General features: G+C 46.9%; 1 pseudogene; it reads right to left on the bottom strand.

Moving 5' to 3' along the window:
* Window positions 1–999: 999 nt before the first annotated feature.
* Window positions 1000–1946, bottom strand: LOC138834566 (stathmin-like; annotated as a pseudogene).
* Window positions 1947–6061: the final 4115 nt, after the last annotated feature.

Raw genomic sequence — 6061 nt, 5'->3', positions numbered from 1 at the left:
TTGAACCACAGTGCCACTTCCGGCTTTTTCTGCTTATTTGGTGCTGAGGAATCTGAGGCCTCATTCACGCAAGGCAAGCACTCTACCACTGAGCCACCATCCCAGGCCCCTGCTTTGTCACATTTTTACAATTTGCTACCCTTTGTCTAACACACTGCATAAGCGTTCAAGTTTGTGTCAATGAATTTTCATTTCCTTCTGAAGATTCCTTTGCCATGTAAAACTTGTATTAAATAAATGTCTTTCTCTCTCTCTCCCTCTCTCTCTCTTTCTTTCTTTCTTTTTTCCTTTCTTTCTTTCTTTTTTTGGTTGTGGGGCCTGAACTCTGGGCCTGGGCGCTGTCCCTCAGCTCTTCAGTTCAAGGCTAGCGCTCTACCACTTAAGCCACAGTGCCTCTTCTGGCTTTTTCTGCTTATGTGGTGCAGAGGAATCGAACCCAGGACCTCATGCATACAAGGCAAGCATTCTACCACTGAGCCACCTTTCCAGCCCTGTGTTTTTCTTCTGTTGATATTTGTTTTCTTTTCTTTTTTTTCAGCACTCTGCAGTTCATTAACCACTTAAGTACAATAGCATCTGGTAAAATATAGGATTGGAATTGAAAAGTGAACAGATATTCAGCATCTAACACTTTAAAAGAAGCCACTACATACTCTTTTCACAAATGTTTTCACAGAGCCAATACAGTACTAGCCATTAACCCAGTACACCAAGGGTACTGAAGTAGAAAAGATGCAACAAGAAAAATAGCTACATTATGGGCTGGGAAAGTGGCTCAGTGATAGAGTGCTTGCCTTGCATGCATGAGGCCCTGGGTTCGATTCCTCAGCACCACATAAGCAGAAAAAAAAAAGCTGGAAGTGGCGCTGTGGCTCAAGTGGTAGAGTGCTAGCCTTGAGCTGAAGAGCTGAGGGACAGTGCCCAGGCCCAGAGTTCAGGCCCCACGACCGTACAAAAAAAAGAAAAATAGCTACATTAAAAAAACCAACACTTTAGAAAAAGAGTAAAACACTTTTAGTTTCTCCCCTTTAGCCCCTAAAACATCAGCTTACAGTCTGATCTACCTATACAGTCCTACATCAGCTTCTAGAATATTTGTCAGGAGGGAAAAAAATAAAATTACACTGGCCAGTACAGTCTTTGGATATTTAAGAAGGGGAAGGAGAGAAGGTCAGTTCTCAGAAGAAAATTAGTCAGCTTCAGTCTCATCAGCAGGATCTCTGGACTGTTCTTCCGCACCTCTTCCATGTGCTTATCCTTCTCTCGAAAACGCTCCAATTGGCAGCCATCTGTGCCTCTCGGTTTCCTTTGTTAGGTTCCATCTTATGGGTCAGTTTCTCCTCCGCCATTTTGCTGAAATTGTTGTTCTCTTCTATTGCTTTCTTTTTTTTTTTTTTTTTGTCGGCCGTGGGGCTTGAACTCTGGGCCTGGGCGCTGTCCCTCAGCTCTTCAGCTCAAGGCGAGTGCTCTACCACTTGAGCTACAGCGCCACTTCCGGTTTTCTGGTGGTTTATTGGAGATAGGAGTCTCACGGTCTCTCCTGCCCGGGCTGGCTTTGAACCGCGATCCTCAGATCTCAGCCTCCTGAGTAGCTAGGATTACAGGCGTGAGCCACCAGCGCCCGGCCTCTTCTATTGCTTTCTGAAGCACTTCTTTCTCATGCTCTCGTTTCTCAGCAAGCTGCTTTAAGACCTCAGCTTCGTGGGACTTGTGTCTTTCTTCTGCAGTTTCCAATTTCTTCTGAATTTCCTCCAGGGAAAGATCCTTCTTCTTTGGAGGGGAAAGGGGGAAATCAGGGACAGACTCTTTTGACCGAGGGCTGAGAATCAGCTGGCTTGAGGCTCGGTTCTCCAGTTCCTTCACCTGAATATCAGAAGAAGCCATGGTGAATAGAAGACAAGAGACTGACAGTGTATTCAACACAAATCCACTGGTAAAGAAAGCCCTGCTCCATCTGAGCTGCCTGGCCACACTCTCTTCTGTTGATATTTCTAATATAAATGTAATTCTCAAGTGGGGCTGAAAACCCCTAAGAAGGCAGGTGCAAAATTTTGTCTCTCTCTTGGACTGGGAAGGTGGCTCAGTGGTAGAGTGCTTGCCTAGCATGCACTGGGTTCGATTCCTCAGCACCACATAAACAGAAAAAGCCAGGAGTGGTGCTGTGGCTCAAGTGGTAGAGCGCTAGCCTTGAGCTGAAAAGCTGAAGGACAGCGCCCAGGCCCAGAGTTCAGGTACCATGACTGGCAAAAAAAAAGAATTGTCTCTCCTGTTTGAGAGCAAGTTTAGGAAAAGTGATGGCATAGTCCACTTGCTTCTTTTTCTGTTTCTCAATTTTATTTATTTTGTGGGTGATGGGGCTTGAACTCAGGACCTGGGCACTATCCTTGAGCATTTTTGCCAAGGTTTTCTGGTGGTTAATTGGCAATAAAGAGTCTTAAGGGGACTTTCCTGCCTGGACTAGCTTTGAATAGTGATCCTCAGATCTCAGCCTCCTGAGTACCAAGTGTTAGGATCCATCACAACCATCCCAGGGAACCATGTGGAAGCAGGCAGGCACAGGAGAAAGATTATTTTAAGGTTTATTAGAGGGGCTGGGAAGTCGGCTCAGTGGTAGAGCGCTTGCCTTGCATGCCTGAGGCCCTGGGTTCGATTCCTCAGCACCACATAAGCAAAAAGAAAAAAGCTGGAAGTGGTAGAGCGCTAGCCTTGAGCTGAAGAGCTGAGGTACAGTGCTCAGGCCCAGAGTTCAGGCCCCACGACCAGACCCCCCCCCAAAAAAAAAAAAAAAAGGTTTATTAGAAGGGTCATATCTCCTCTTGGAGAGAGAGCAATATGGTGTCTGCCCCCATCCAGGTAGGTAGCTCTGGTAGTGGCGAGGTAAGGTAACTCTGGCAGAGAGAGGGAGTGGCCAGGTCTGTGAGGAGCTCAGGTCTGTGTGGAGCTGAGGACTGAGGCGAGATAATGCTAACACCTAGGATTACAGGCCTGAGCTACTAGCACCTGGCTCCATTTTTCTGAGTTTGCTTATCCAAACTTTGTCTATTTTTTTTCTAACTCTTCTACAGCAGAACACATTCTCAGGTCCTCAGAGTTGAGAGAGGGCTTCTTCAATTTGGACCTAAAATCCCAGGGAAAGATTGTGACTAGTTTCAGTGAGTCACTTGTTTGTTCTTGGATCAATCACTTTTGCCATAGAGGGAAGAGTTATATGATTGGCAGCCTCAGGAGACCCAAAAGGAAAATGGAAAGTCCAATTAAAAAAAAAAAAAAAAAAGAAAAGAAAAAAGGAGTTCTAGACAGACAAAAACAGCAGATGTTTTCTATCACAGACTAATGAAAACTAAGACTTTTATAAAATGAACAACTTAAATAGATATTTCTCCAGAGAAGTATGCAAATGCTCAGTAGGTACATGAAACATGTTCAGCATCATTATTCATCAAGGAAGTAAAAATTAAAACTCAATAAGATACTATTTCATACCCATTAAGATGGCCATAATAAAAAATTCCAAATAATAGGTATTGGTGAAGATGTAAAGAAATGAGAGCCCTCATACACTGCGACAGGAGTTTAAAATGGTGCAGCACTTTGGAAAGTTTGATGGTTCCTCAAATGGTCCAACATCAGATTTACCCAAAACATACACTTAGGTACATATTAAAGAAAGATGAAGCCAGGCACTGGTGGCTCACACCTGTAATCCTAGCTACTCAGGAGGCTGAGATCTGTGGATCATGTTCAAAGCCAGCCCGGGCAGGAAAGGCCATGAGACTTTTTTTTTTTTTTTGGTCGGTCATGGGGCTTGAACTCTGGGCCTGGGCGCTGTCCTTCAGCTCTTCAGCTCAAGGCAAGCGCTCTACCACTTGAGCTACAGCGCCACTTCCCCGTGAGACTCTTATCTCCAATAAACCACCAGAAAACTGGAAGTGGCTCTATGGCTCAAGTGATAGAGTGCTAGCCTTGAGCTGAAGAGCTGTGGGACAGCACTCAGGCCCAGAGTTCAAGCTCCAAGAGAAAAGAAAAGAAAGATGAAAATGCGTCTTTTCAAAATCGTGTGTGTGTGTGTGTGTGTGTGTGTGTGTGTGTGTGTGTGTGTGTCAGGCCCAGAGTTCAAGCTCCAAGAGAAAAGAAAAGAAAGATGAAAATGCGTCTTTTCAAAATCGTGTGTGTGTGTGTGTGTGTGTGTGTGTGTGTGTGTGTGTGTGTGTGTGTGTGTGTGTGTGTGTGTGTGTGTGTGTGTGTGTGTGTGTGTGTGTGTGTGTGTGTGTGTGTGTGTGTGTGTGTGTGTGTGTCCTGGGGCTTGAATTCAGGGCCTGGCACTGTCCCTGGGTCTCTTTTGGTCTTTTTTCTTTTTTGTCGGTTGTGGATCTTGAAATCTGGGTCTGGGCGCTGTCCCTCAGCTCTTCAGCTCAAGGCTAGTGCTCTACCACTTGAGCCACAGGGCCACTTCTGGCTTTTTCTGTTCATGTGGTGCTGAGGAATTGAACCCAGGGCCTCATGCATGGAAAGCAAGCAAGTACTCTACCACTGAGCCACCTTCCCAGCCTACTTTTGGTTTTTTCTGTTTATGTGGTACTGAGGAATCGAACCCAGGACTCATGCGTGCTAGGCAAGCACTCTACTACTAAGCCATATTCTCAGCCCCTCTTCTCAAAATCTTGTACATTGACCTTCATCCATCCTTCATTCCTAATAGCCAGAATATAGAAACACCTTTCAGCAACAAAATTTGTATTAGCATACAATGCCATATTATTCAGCTAAAGAAGAAAGTAAAGTATTGATACTACCACATGAAATATTAACCGGAGATGATTCTATTTATAGTGTGTCCAGAATAAGGAAGCCCCTATAAACATAAAGTAGATTTAGGTGTTGGCTTGGACTGGAGTTGTTGGGAGGACTGGGGATGATGGTTAAATATTGCAGGCTTCCTAGCTGGACACTGTAATCGTTGCTACTCAGGACGCTGAGATCTAAGGATCCCTGTTCAAAGCCAGACTAGGTAAGTCTGTGAGATTCTTACCTCCAATTAATCACCAAAAAGTCTTGAAGTGGCTCAAGTGGTAGAGCACTAACCTTTAGCACAAAAGTTCAGGGACAGTACCCAGACCAAACCCCAGCCCCCCCCCCCCCCACACACATAAATTGCAGGGTTTCTTTTTGGAAAAAATGTTCCCATGTTCTCAAATTGATGATGATGATGACTATCCAACTCTGTGTGTATACTAAAAATGAAAGGATGCAGCATGAGATCTCATCACACAGCAAATATCCCAGGCTCGTTCTACACATCCTTCTATGTTCTTTGGGACCTCTGAGAAAATGGGGACCGCTCCAACGCTGCTTCTATTTCCTAGCAGGTAACTCCTCCCTCAACAGCAAAACGCGGCTGACAATCCATTTCCTGGAAAGGTTATGATTCGTAATGAACTATAATTAAATTATAATGAAGATGTGGTTACTAACGAAGCGAGTGCGATGCTCAGTGGGAGCTCCGTCAACACGAGTGTGCGTGTGTACAGCGATGCGTACGTCCGCACGAGCGCACACCGGGGCCTCGGAGGCTCCCGAGGGCGGGTCCCTGTTCCTGCGTCTCTGTCCCCGCTCCCCGTGGTCTCTGAAGCCCTACGACAGCAGGACAGCAGCGCAGACCGTGAATCCAGGAGTCAAGGAAAAGTTCCACACTCACTGGCCTGGGCGGATGGAGGCAACGAGCCGGATCGCAGGGCGTGGCAAGGCCACTCTACTCTGCAGTGTTATCGCTGGCGGGTCAAAGAGTCCCAGACGGGTGACTGCGGGCCAGGGCCACCACTGCTTCCCCCCTCCCCCGCCCCTTCCTCCCCCCTCCACCCCCCCTACAGCCAGCCGAGAACAATGCGCCCAGTCCTACCCTGGCAGCGGCTGAGCCGCGCCCAAGCGGCGCGCGGGGCCTGCCGGGAAATGTAGTTTCCCAGGCCTCGCCTGCGTCGCGCCACTGCTCGCTGGCCGGGTGTCGCGCGCTACTACAAATCCCGTCACGCCCTGCGAGATCCTGCTCACGGGGCTTTTGCGGAAA

This window comes from Dipodomys merriami, unplaced genomic scaffold, assembly GCF_024711535.1.
Source record: "Dipodomys merriami isolate MVZ:Mamm:240054 unplaced genomic scaffold, mDipMer1.0.p SCAF_22, whole genome shotgun sequence".
Classification (NCBI taxonomy): Eukaryota; Metazoa; Chordata; class Mammalia; order Rodentia; family Heteromyidae; genus Dipodomys; species Dipodomys merriami.
This window is presented reverse-complemented; position numbering and strand designations above follow the sequence as displayed.